The sequence below is a fragment of the Toxorhynchites rutilus genome, chromosome 1 (assembly GCF_029784135.1).
Source record: "Toxorhynchites rutilus septentrionalis strain SRP chromosome 1, ASM2978413v1, whole genome shotgun sequence".
In the NCBI taxonomy this organism is placed as follows: domain Eukaryota; kingdom Metazoa; phylum Arthropoda; class Insecta; order Diptera; family Culicidae; genus Toxorhynchites; species Toxorhynchites rutilus.
In genome coordinates this window covers 204,413,547-204,425,814 of record NC_073744.1, presented here as the reverse complement: position 1 = coordinate 204,425,814, position 12,268 = coordinate 204,413,547, and the positions used below count along the sequence as shown (strand labels likewise).

Below are 12,268 nucleotides of genomic sequence, written 5' to 3'. Positions count from 1 at the left end.
CGCTTCCTTTGCTTTCGTTCATTTCTTACTCTACTCTCGCACCGTGAGGACTCGAGCTCGTTAGTCTTTCGCAGACAGCTCGTTAGTCATTCGGTGGTAAGGCACACGAAGTCAGCTCGGATAAGCGCACCAGTAGCAGGATAGGTGGAGAAGCCACATCGCTATCGACCGGGAACTTCGCATGAAATTCGTCGCTATCAGATATCGACCGAATTGCTGATCCGCAAGCTACCTTTGCAGCATTTGGTTCGTGGAATTGCTCAGGACTTCAAAACCGACTTGCGCTTCCAAAGTTGCGCGGTTATGACGCTGCAGGAGGCTTATTAGAAGATACCAATTTGTGTGCTATCCACGCAAAACGCGTCACATCATGCCCAAGGACATCCAGCTGGCCCATCGTATCCGAGGAGAGCGTGCTATATTAGCTTAGCATATAATCAACGGCCCTTTTCAGGGGCTCCAAATTTGATGAATTAGAGTACAGAAAAGTTTTTTACAGGCCGAACTGAAAGGAGCATTTAGCGAAAATCGTGGTTTCGATAATAATTCGTTACCGATAGGTGCCATGGATATGGATTTCTTAATGAAGAATATGAAATACATGACATGATGTAGTGAATATATCCGAAGAAATCACTTTGGTGAAACTTCATTATAAAATTATTTGTGTACGAATGCCGCAATCGATAGTCGACTCTAATTTGCGCTGGGTAATTTCCTCGGAGGACTCGATTCCTCCTTTGAACATTAATAATCTCTTTTTGGCAAAACGATGTGGTATGAATCACATTATTTGAATGATAGAATGAAGAAGTTTTCTGCCAATTTCCTTCAACCTCCAAACGTATCTTTCTCCCGTTTGTCGTTTTCGCGTTCGCTAATCCTTTCTCACAACACCCATTTCTAGTTTGAGAAATTGTTGAGTAAACATTGTTTGCCAGTGCGCGTAGAGCGGGAATTCCTAAAGATTCATTGCACCTCTAATAAATTGCCGAAAGACGTGGTCTTACGTTGATCGCACTTGATTGTAAAAATCCAAAACGAAATGTATTTGGTCGCAGCATTATATGAGTAGAAAGCAAATAATCGCTCGAAAATGACTTGATTTTCGCGATGTGAAACATTTTCCGTTTTTCATGTTATGCATCCAATATTGGATACGAAAATTTCCACTGATGGGGAAACAAATATTCAGAAGCTTTCCTGTTAATTGCGATTGATTGAAAAATAACAAAACCAAATGTATTTGGTCACAGTGTTATATGGATAGAAAACATTAAAATAAACTATTTCGCATGAATGTATTTTTCAATTCCCAGGGGAACTGGCAGATTATTTTTCAGCAACGATGATAGCAACGAGAATTCCGCGCGTGTATGTGTGTGTGTGTGTGGCGGCTGCTCCGATGTTTCAAGCGGAACCGTGGCATCACTCTCCTCCTGATGGATTCCCTTTTGGCCTTAGGTGCACAAACAGGCTCTTGGTGACACCGTTCATCAGCGCTTTCATGATAAACGAAATTAGCTTCACAACAACAGCGACAACATGCTCCAATCGCTGTTCAATCATAACTGAGTGGGTTTACGAGCGGCGCTCGCTTATATACCGATTGGTGATTTCAATAGCCTGTTTTGAAAGCAATTTTAAGACTATTGAAACAAGTTTTTGGATCAAAAAGTAACAAGTATATGACGCGTAGACATTTTATCTTTCAAATGAAGTGTTTATCAAACCATTTCGTTCAGTTGTTTAAGAGCTCTTAACGCTCAAAATCTCGGTCTCCAGCGTAACGCTTTCGTTCTCGAAACTTTGGTTTTACACCCCGGTATAGAAATGAAAGACGTAGTCCTACGTCAAAAATTTACAACGCAAGAAGTCCAATCAAAACTAGAAGAACCACAAACCAACCTTCATACGAAGAGGTAGACCTAACAGACTCCGAACATGACTCAGATGTTTCCAAGCCGCCTAAAATGACCCATAATGAACCTGCAAAGCAATAACAACCGCACACCACAGTCCAATTCTCACCCTACCTACTACAACAAAATGCCGAACAACAACACAAATCGTCGGTTTGAGGGGTGGGAAAGTGTAGTACCCCCCTCACTTCTAGAAGAAGCGCAGCAGGATGGTGAAGCTATCCGGGACGTCATATCCCAACCCGTTGATGGTGAAACCTCCTGTGCGGCCGACCGTCGATCGAACCGCGAATCACTCAACTCACCGACAGCAACACCCGACCTCACATCAGCGTGTTTCAACACAAATACTCACACCAGTGAACAACAGCGAAGAACAACAATACTCAACAGCGGAATTAGACACAGCCTTTTCCCAGTGTCGACCGCAGTCGAGCTTATTCAAAGAAACAGCACAATCAATACGACAGCGGTTGACACTGTGGGACAAGTTGTCTCACAGGTTAGTGATAACTTTATCTCATCCTCTACAAACTCTGCCGCTTTCCATCCACACCCAGCATCATCTCAACCAAGTTCATCTGGCGAAGGATCGTCGAACACCCGCAGACCAAATAGAACGAATAATGAGCCAAGATCAGCGAACAACGTCACCAGTGACGATTTCAACCGCATTATCCAGTGGAATATAAATGGCTTCCATAGAAATGTCACTGATCTAGAAATACTGCTTGGAGATAATCCCCCTATTGCACTGGTGTTACAAGAAATACATAAAACTACCGTCGACCAAATCGCCATTTCCAATGTCGATCGTCAGCATCTATTTACCCTGTGGGAGAATACCCAACCTCCGGAATCAAATTTAGCAAATTATTGATTCTATCGAAAAACCTGTGGTGCTCCTTGGCGACGTCAACGGCCATCATTTCACGTGGGGCAGTCCAAGCAACAATACAAGAGGCTCAATACTAGCTGATGTGGCCGAAACATGTGATCTAATCACCATGAACGACGGTTCCTATACATTTACACGTGGCCTACATAACACTGCAATCGACGTGTCCATGGTAAGTTCCAATCTGGCCAGTAGAGTCCGTTGGAAAACAGCTAGTGAACCAATGGGAAGCGACCACTATCCAATCCTGATCAATCTTGGCAAATCTCGTCCAGAAACCTCGAGAAGACCACGATGGAAATACGCCGAGGCGGACTGGAACCTTTTCCAAAGTCTTATAAACGAAAAATTCAATGGCACTGAGCCTAACGATGTCACAGAACTCCTGGGCATTGTACACAACGTAGCTACAGAAACCATTCCAAAGTCAAGCTCGAGTCCCGGTCGTAAAGCATTACACTGGTGGTCTCCAGAAACTAAGGGTGCGATAAAAGCGAGACGAAAGGCTCTTCGTGCAGCCAAGCGTCTTCCATCACAACATCCAGATAAGGAAGCGGCCCTTCAGCATTACCGTACCAAAAGAAATGAGTGTAGACAAATAATCCGAAGAGCGAAGCAAGATTCATGGGAATCCTTTCTCGATAGCATCAATTCGGGCCACAGCCCTGCTGAAATATGGGGCAGAGTAAACGCACTAAATGGTAAGCGAAGATTTTTGGGCATCGCCGTTCGAAATGCAGGCGGGATAACGAGGGACCCCAGTATAGTCGCTGACAACCTTGCGGGATATTTCGAAGATCTTTCTGCAGCCCGACAGTATCAAGAAACCTTTACACGAAGAAATGTCTCGGTAGATCAACTGGAAAACCTTCTCCGAACCAACATTCATCAATCAACCATTCTCCAGAGCAGAACTAAATCGAGCACTGGCCGATAGTAAAGGAAACTCTGCTGGTCCAGACGATGTCGGATACCCTACGCTAAAACACCTCCCCCCAATAGCCAAAACTACCTTTCTTAGGACACTGAATAAGATCTGGCTCGAAAATACATTTCCAGCTGAATGGAGACATAGCCTTGTAGTACCTATTCCAAAGAATGGTTCATCTCCAGAACCTTCCAATTATCGGCCCATATCACTCACGTGCTGTGCATGTAAAATAATGGAAAGAATGGTAAATCGCCGTCTTGCGAGCATCCTCGAAGAAAATAATTTCCTTGATCATCGTCAGCATGCTTTTCGGCCGGGGAACGGAACGAGTACGTACTTTGCGGCCCTTAGTCAAATACTCAACGAAGCTGTGAACAACGACCAACACGTAGAGATCGCCTCTCTCGATCTGGCTAAGGCCTACAATAGAACGTGGACACCGGGTATATTAAAGCAACTGATCCTGTGGGGACTTTCAGGGAACATTCTGCACTTTCTGCGGAACTTTCTAATGAAACGAACTTTCCAAGTGACAATCGGGAATCACCGCTCGAGAATAGCCAGCGAAGAGACTGGGGTACCCCAAGGTTCAGTCTTGGCAGTCACCCTTTTTCTAGTTGCGATGAACGGTATCTTCAATCAGCTACCAAATGGTATATACATACTTTTGTATGCAGATGACATCGTGTTGGCTGTTCCAGGCAGAAATCCGCTCCAGCTAAGAAGAAAATTGCAGGCAGCGGTAAACGCTATAGCTCGTTGGACCGACTCTGTCGGATTCGACCTTTCTGCAGCCAAAAGTGTACGTACCCATATATGCAAATTCAGGCACCGGCCCCCATATCGACCAGTCATCATCAACAATCAACAAATTCCGTATAAGAAGACGATCAGAATTCTCGGAGTAAAACTTGATAGTCGGTTCAGTTTCATGGAGCACCTGAGAGATGTGAAAGAAAACTGCAAATCCCGCCTGAATCTCCTGCGTACTCTTGCGAAACCTCACCATAGCAACAATAGAGACATTCGATTGCGAGTCTTCAAAGCCATTGTGGAATCAAAACTTCTTTACGGCATAGAAATCCTATCCTCAGTAACTGAGTTAGTTATAAAGCAACTAGATTCAACATACAACAAGGCAATCCGTACCGTATCATGCTTACTGCCTTCGACTCCAGCTGATACAGCCTGTGCGGAGTTGGGGATCCTTCCTTTCTCACATGTTGTTGCTTTCACAGTTTGTAAACGAGCGGTTGGTTACACGGAAATAACATACGGAAATGGGGAATCAAGCCTGATTACTGAGGCCAACAGTTTATTGAACCAGTATTGCAATCTCAACCTGCCACCAATATGCGAACTCCCTCGCGCTGGTCCAAGGAACTGGAGTCTCGCCGAAATCCAAGTCGACGACCATATTAGAAGCAAGTTTAAAGCTGGTGATAAATCAATCGCTCTACGAAAATCGGTTTCAGAATGGCTGAATAAGAAATACAGCGGACATTGTATTCGCTAAACGGATGGCTCGAAAAGCTCCGCTGGGGTAGGCATCGGTATATCGGGTCCAAACCTCTGCGCTTCTTATTGTCTGCCCGAGTCATGTTCAATATTCACCGCCGAAGCCATAGCAATCTTCATAGCAGCCACCACAGCGTCAGAAAAACCACTTCTGATCTTAACTGATTCTGCCAGCGTTATCACTGCCCTTCCCTCTCCACGTTCACGCCACCCGTGGATCCAAGCCATACAGGATAGCGCCTCACCCAACACTGTTTTCGCATGGATACCAGGCCACTGCGGTATCCTCGGAAACGAAAAAGCGGATCATTTAGCAACTTCCGGGACAAGAGGAAATCAGTACACAGACAAAGTCCCTGGTCATGATGTCAAATCGTGGCTGAATTCGGTTTTCCGCAACTCTTGGTCAACTATTTGGTATAACCGAACGGCATTGTTTTTGCACAAAATTAAAAGTTGCATTAACAGGAAGGAGTGACAGGAGCATCGGTTCGCGATAGACGTGCGCATTTACGCTCCTCTCTGTTTTCTGAATTTCGGTCGTAGAAAGTGGTCTTTGGTGCTAAAAAGTGTGAAAGTTTAAAGGAACACGTTCGTTTGCCGCAGTGAATTCAGGTCTAACTCCGGATTCAATGGGAAGTGTGTAATTTTCATTCCATGAGTTCGACAAGGCTGAAGAAAGTATTGCTTTCTGGTGCTCCATTTTGTGCTGTTAGAGAGTGTAGTGGTGATAGCACGGCTTGTTCTGCTTCTGTGTTCATCTATTCCATTTTCTGTTCCACGCGTTCGTTGTGTTTGTGTGTGTTTCGCTATAATCCATCAGCTAGTCAAACGCGAAGTGTGTGTGTGCCAGTGGTAGTGATTTTGTATGACCTTTTGGCAGCATGATCACAGTTTGATACTTGTAGATGCATATATTTATGCAAGCTTGTATGCAATCAATCTTATTCCACGGCGATATGGATTATTCTGTGCAAAATTTTGCATTGATGAATAGAAAATCTACACTCGGATTATATATTGGTGAGATCGTTCTTTATTATCAAATAAATTAATTCTAGTAGATGGGGCGGAGGGTATATTTTTGTGTGTTTATTGGATGAGTTTTTTTATTATTTTTCAAATTTATTCCAGAACTCTCTTTTTTCTCGTAGCTTAGTTGTGTGTAAATGTATATCCGTATGAATGTAACTTTTCGTTCGAAAAGTGTGGTCTGTTTTAAGTAGTAATAGTTTGCGCGTCGCGTAATATAATTGTGGTTGAAGCGTTCTCGTTCTCACTAAAACAGAAGTTTAACTGTTTCGTCGTGGGCTGTTAGAAAATGTTAATACTTTAATCCTTTAAATGATTACTTCTATAATTCTACAGTTTTTTATTTATTTAATTCTTTAATTTCTTCTTTTTTCGCGATTTAAGTTTGATAAAAAATATTCTCGGTTACCATCTCAGGTTTCTTAAACATAACTTTCCGAAGTCGCTATTGGAAATTGATAGGGTACGCTCGTTGAACAATGGAATATATCGGCGGTCCAATTGGTTTTAGAGAAGTTCCCTTGGTTACCTTCTCAGGTTTCCCAAAGGTAACTCTCCGCCGTCGCAATTGGAGCTCGATAAATAATACACGTAATTAATAACGATATATATCATAATAATTTGACAGAAGTTCCCTCGGTTACCTTGTCAGGTTTCCCACACTCAACTCTCCCCCGTCGCGATTGGATTTCTATGAAAAATACGTGTGATAAATAATAAAATATAACCAGTCCAATTGTTTTTACAGGTTCGCGTTAACATAATTACATCACTTACCTCAGTGAATCCTGATACTCACCTCACCCTACTAACAACTGTCCCTTCCATGATAATCGCTAGGGAACCACGCTATAGAGGCGACCCTTCTGGCCTTCGGGCGGCGATTATCATACTAACATTCCTTCCCTTCCCCTGGTGACTGTAAGGACGTGGCCGGCGTCGTTATTGACCATTTAAAGCTCGAATCACCGGAAATTGCACAACGAGAATGATTTGCTAGTCCCAAGAGTCATTCTGTGTGTTCTTTGTGCAATTTGGTTGGTTCAGGTCAATCACGGAGAGCAACTACGAATTGTACAGTCTACCCAAGCTCAAGCTCAAGCTCAAAATTAAAAGTTGCATTAACAGATGGGAAGATTTTCCAAACTTTAAAGAGCAAAAAATAATAACCCGTCTTCGCACTGGCCACACCAAGATTTCACACAACATGAGTGGCGGAACCTTCCATGTAGACTGCGATTTGTGTCAAGTGCGATTGTCCGTCGAGCATTTTCTATGCGTTTGTCCCAAGTATGAGAACCTCCGAGACAAATACCGAATATCAAGCAGCATCCGCGATGTACTCCAAGATGACAAATCTTCATCAGCAACATTAATCTGCTTCCTCAAGGACGCAGGTCTCTTCCACCACATCTGAAATAGCTGGGAAAAGAAGCTAGAAGCATGAACAGACAACGTTACAAACAATCAATAGAACCAAAACTGTAAGAATAAAGAGATGAACCAGCCCACGGCTGAAAATCTCTATAATAAAGCAAATTAAATTAATTAATTAAAAATGGCGGCCGCTACAAAATGGTGGATTACATATTTTCTCAGGACCCCATCAATATGGGTATCAAATGGAAGGGATTGACTAGTAGAACACAGTTATTTATGAAAAATGCAAATCCAAAATGGCCACCACTACAAGATAGCGCCATATATATTTTTTTCACAACCCCATCAATATTGGTATCAAATGGAAGGGCTTGACTAGTAGAACACAGTTATTTATGCAAAATGCAAATCCAAAATGGCCACCACCACAAAATGGTGGTGGTCGAAAAAATATTTTTTTTCAAATCCCCATCAATATGTGTATCAAAAGGATGTGCTTGACTGGTAGAACACAGTAGATCATGAAAAGTCGAAGTCCAAGATGGCCGCAGTTCCCAAATATACAATTACTTTTTAATAGTTTCATTCAGCTTGCCCTGTTTGTAGGTATGTTTGAGTGTTTGTAGGATTGTTCCACATTAATTGAAATTTGACCCCGTTCCTGATCACTGATTGATCTGAAATTAGGAATATACCTTTAATTCAACTGCCATTCTAAAACTGTGTATTCCATGATCTTGAAAAATTCAATTTGGCCACCGCTAAAAAACGACTGAATGGCTTCTTCTCGCAGCTCTCGCCGCAGTAAAATACCTTCTTCACACAAATTACAAACTCGAAATTTCACAACCGAATAAAATCCATATTGGCTTACTGGAGAATCACACATAAGTGCGACGCAATGTTTCGCTTCTCTTCAGACTTCCATTGTATCGAGCAAAGTTGTTATACGTAAACATCAGCATGATGATATACTGTTTTCTGCTCGCTTGTATGTGTGTTTCCTTCGTTATCTCACTTTTTATTCCCCTTGTTTTCTCAGTAGCATTTTTTTATAATTCGTTTATTTTTACAGGCTCATTTACATAGGTTCTAAAGGAACAAACTCTTAACAATATTCTATAACTATTATATATTCATATTTTCACTTAATTCTATAGGATACGAAACCGATTACTCGCGGTCGAGTCGAGTACAGGCAAACCATTTTTTTGTGCGGGGGATAGGGACCGCACAGAAAAAGTCGCATAGAGAAAATCGTGCAAAACTTCACCAGTAGCTTTAAAAAATCGTGTTCGGTACACATTTTGGTAAAAAACTTTTTTTGTGCGGTAGATAGGGACCGCATAAAAAAAGTTTCCCCGAGAAAATAACTCAAATCCACGCCATTAACCGTTCAATTTCCTTTTGTTTCCCTGCTTTGCGATGGGACACTTTGCCTTTTCGGTTGCGCGTGGCTGTTTTGTGCTTTTAGTTGCATGTCGAAACGTGTTGCTGTTAGAAATCATGTCATGTGAAAACTTAGAAAAACTTAGAGCATTTGATGAGAGGAGGGGAATAATTTCAGAAGTGGATAATTGAGACGCAAATAGGCACTGAAATGCATATAAACCATTGAAAAAAAAAAATAAGTGGACGATAACTTCGTCAAATATGCTTCTTTTCATACACCGCACAAAAAAACCGCAAAAGAACAGAAAGCCGCACAAAAAAATCGCACAAAATAAATTCGCACAAAAAAAACCGCACAAAAACAGGTTTTACTGTATAGTAGAGGAGGAGATATAAGGAGTCCAACACGACTAAGGTGTCTGACGAACAGAGAAAAAGTGCGAACAAAGTTCTGACTTTTAAACCACGGAATTTGCGCACCCGTTAGCGGTGGTATTCATATGGAAGAAAAAATGATTCTTGGAACGTTCCTTCAAAGAGCGCTTATATTTATCCCCGCCAGTTTTATAAGTTTCGCACACAGAGAGCTCATGTGGGATTATCTCTCAATACGGACACTTTGGTTTCTTATCTTTGCAAGGTTCGCGCATGCTACTCTTCGCAAGAGGAACAGTGCTCCTTGTTAGCGCAATAAACTGCCGTGTGGCCCACCGATTCGCACTTAACGTATGACATCGACTTAGGAACAAAAAGTCTCACTGGTAGCCTCATTTTTTCCACCGGCACGTAATCGGGTAATAAAGTAGGTCGGAATCAGATGCGACGAGTCTGACGGAAATTTTGTTTTTTTTCCACTTCATGCGAAATTGGTCCGCGACGTCTTGTGGTTTCAACTCATAAGGTACCCAATGTCCTATCTTTCGGATCATTCCCATTGCTTTTAAACGATCGGATATGGTTTGCTGAGCTACTCCAGTTGTATCTGCAAGTTCTTGTTGCGTTTGTGACAGATTTTGATCGAGAAAAGCTTTCAATTCTAATTTTTTTTTCTGGCGGTCTGGAACGTTCTTCGTCTTCCAAGTCAAAATAACCACTTTTAAGACGTGCAAACTACGTCTGATACGTTCGCTTAGTTGGAGCATGGTCACCATAAACTTCCACCAAAACGCGATGACTTTCCGCAGCATTTTTCTTCATATTGAAGTAATGAAGTAACACTCGCCACAAAAACACTCTCGTTGGTACGAAATTCGTCATATTCTAAGTGGAAAAAAAACTGTTTACGCTTCAGCTTTTTGACATATACTGGAAAAGACAGTAACTTTCCAACGAATGTCTGGAAATTTGATTCACTAGAATAATAATCAAGTTACGCCATCTGTTGTAAAGCCGAAGAAACTTATCGGCACACCTGATACCATTAAAGGGTGGAACCCAAAGCTTACCGTCTCGCTGAAGGGTGCCAAAGAATCTTCCACTATCCAATCCACAATTCAACATCAGCTAAGGTATGGACATAATCATCGGAGCCGGTCTATTCTTCGAACTTCTCGAAAACCAGCAATTCTCTCTCGCCGCTGGTTATTCAACGCTACTGGAAACGGTTTTAGGCTACATAGTGTGTGGAAAACTGAAACTGCTTGGAGATTTGAACCCGCAGCACTACGGGGATTTCAGCAAATGTGGAAACTTTTCTTTTTTTTTTATATATAATTCGTTTATTTGTACAGGCTCAGTTACATAGGCTTAAAGAAGCCAAACTCTCAACTATACTTTTACTATTAACATGTTTTCTTAATTCTACGGTTAATGAAATAGGAAACCGATTACTCGCGGTCGACTCGAATAGAAACTTTTCTTCACCAATGAAAATCTCCATCAAGGTTATTCGTAGTTCATGGAGGAGTACGAGAGGTCATATGGTCATATGGAGTTGAGTCCGATCTTGTTGTCTGACCCACAGTATTTTCTTCCCTAGCAATCCATTCAGCGACCAGCGAGTACGACCCACAAGACAAGTGTAGTATTCGACAATTCTGCCGTAGAGCTATTTCGTTTTCGTTGAATGATGTACTTTAACTCGGCCCAACGGTTCCAAAAAGTCTTCTCGTGTGAACATCCATCGAAGCCAGTTGGCAAGTATCAGTTGAAAACCGTTCACTACTTTCCTGCAAGTTTGCCATTTTATGAGACTCGTGTTCTTACCAAGTCAGCTATCGACGGAAGATATTGCTTTTCACTCACCGTGTTAGTGATACTTAAGGTGAGTGATGGAGAAGATTAAGTACCAGGGTGCGTACTTCGCAAGTAGGCTTCAAAACAGCAAAACATATCTCGGAAATGACCCAGAAGAGCTATGAAAAACGTCCACAGAACTTGAACTCGATCGTTCGTAAGTCGTCAACACCTTGGAGTTGTTATGGTTCCTCCAACTCCCCTATCAACACCACAACATCACAATCATTAAAAAATGTTTGATGATGCACTTTGCTCAGCAAATCTTTTCTAGCAAGCGAATTTTGAAATTACCGAAGTCTACTATAGTTTTGTGTTAATATGCTGATTATTTTCAAATCGCCAAAAATTATTGATCGTCCTAAAATAGATGAAAAACTGAAATTTAATATCCCGTTTCATGTTTCATTTAAATGGAATAATCGCTAGAGTAGAAAGAAAGTTTAAACATATCCTACGCATCAATTTCAAAACGAAAATAAACATGTTTTCAATCGTGAAGAATACAATTTGTGAAATAATTCAAATTAACTGCCGAAGGTAAAAAGGCGGAAAGCCTTGCTTCCAGCCTGAGGGCATCCGTATACTAGCACATAGGATTTGACAGCGTCAAACATGTCCGGGTCGCAAATGCAATTTGCGACCACTGTCACTCGCGAGAACTGCCAAACTCTCAAGCTGGTGTAAAACAAGGCACTTAACATACTACCAGGTGGGTCAAAACGTGAAGTGGTTTTCTGCAGCCATTTAAAAAATACACAAAAGTAAATTAAGACGATTGAGCACAATTTGTGGAATATACTGATACTTTATGAAATACTCATTGCTATATTCATTATATTCATTACGTTTTACGCTGCAAGCGTTTCATTTATTGTCTTTGCGTTGAAGGCACCATAATGATTTGCGCCATTTGGAAAACGAAATTAAGGACGAAATTAACACACTTCTAGAACAAAA

At 41.7% G+C, this 12,268-nt stretch overlaps 1 long non-coding RNA gene across 1 annotated transcript; it reads right to left on the bottom strand.

Annotated features, from left to right (window-relative positions):
* Window positions 1-10,810: 10,810 nt before the first annotated feature.
* LOC129762803 (uncharacterized) lies at window positions 10,811-11,882 on the bottom strand. Its single transcript, XR_008740719.1, has 3 exons — window positions 11,767-11,882; window positions 11,318-11,669; window positions 10,811-11,241 (listed from the first exon to the last, which is right to left on the bottom strand). It is a non-coding gene; the product is annotated as an uncharacterized LOC129762803 (long non-coding RNA).
* Between the last annotated feature and the right edge of the window lie 386 nt (window positions 11,883-12,268).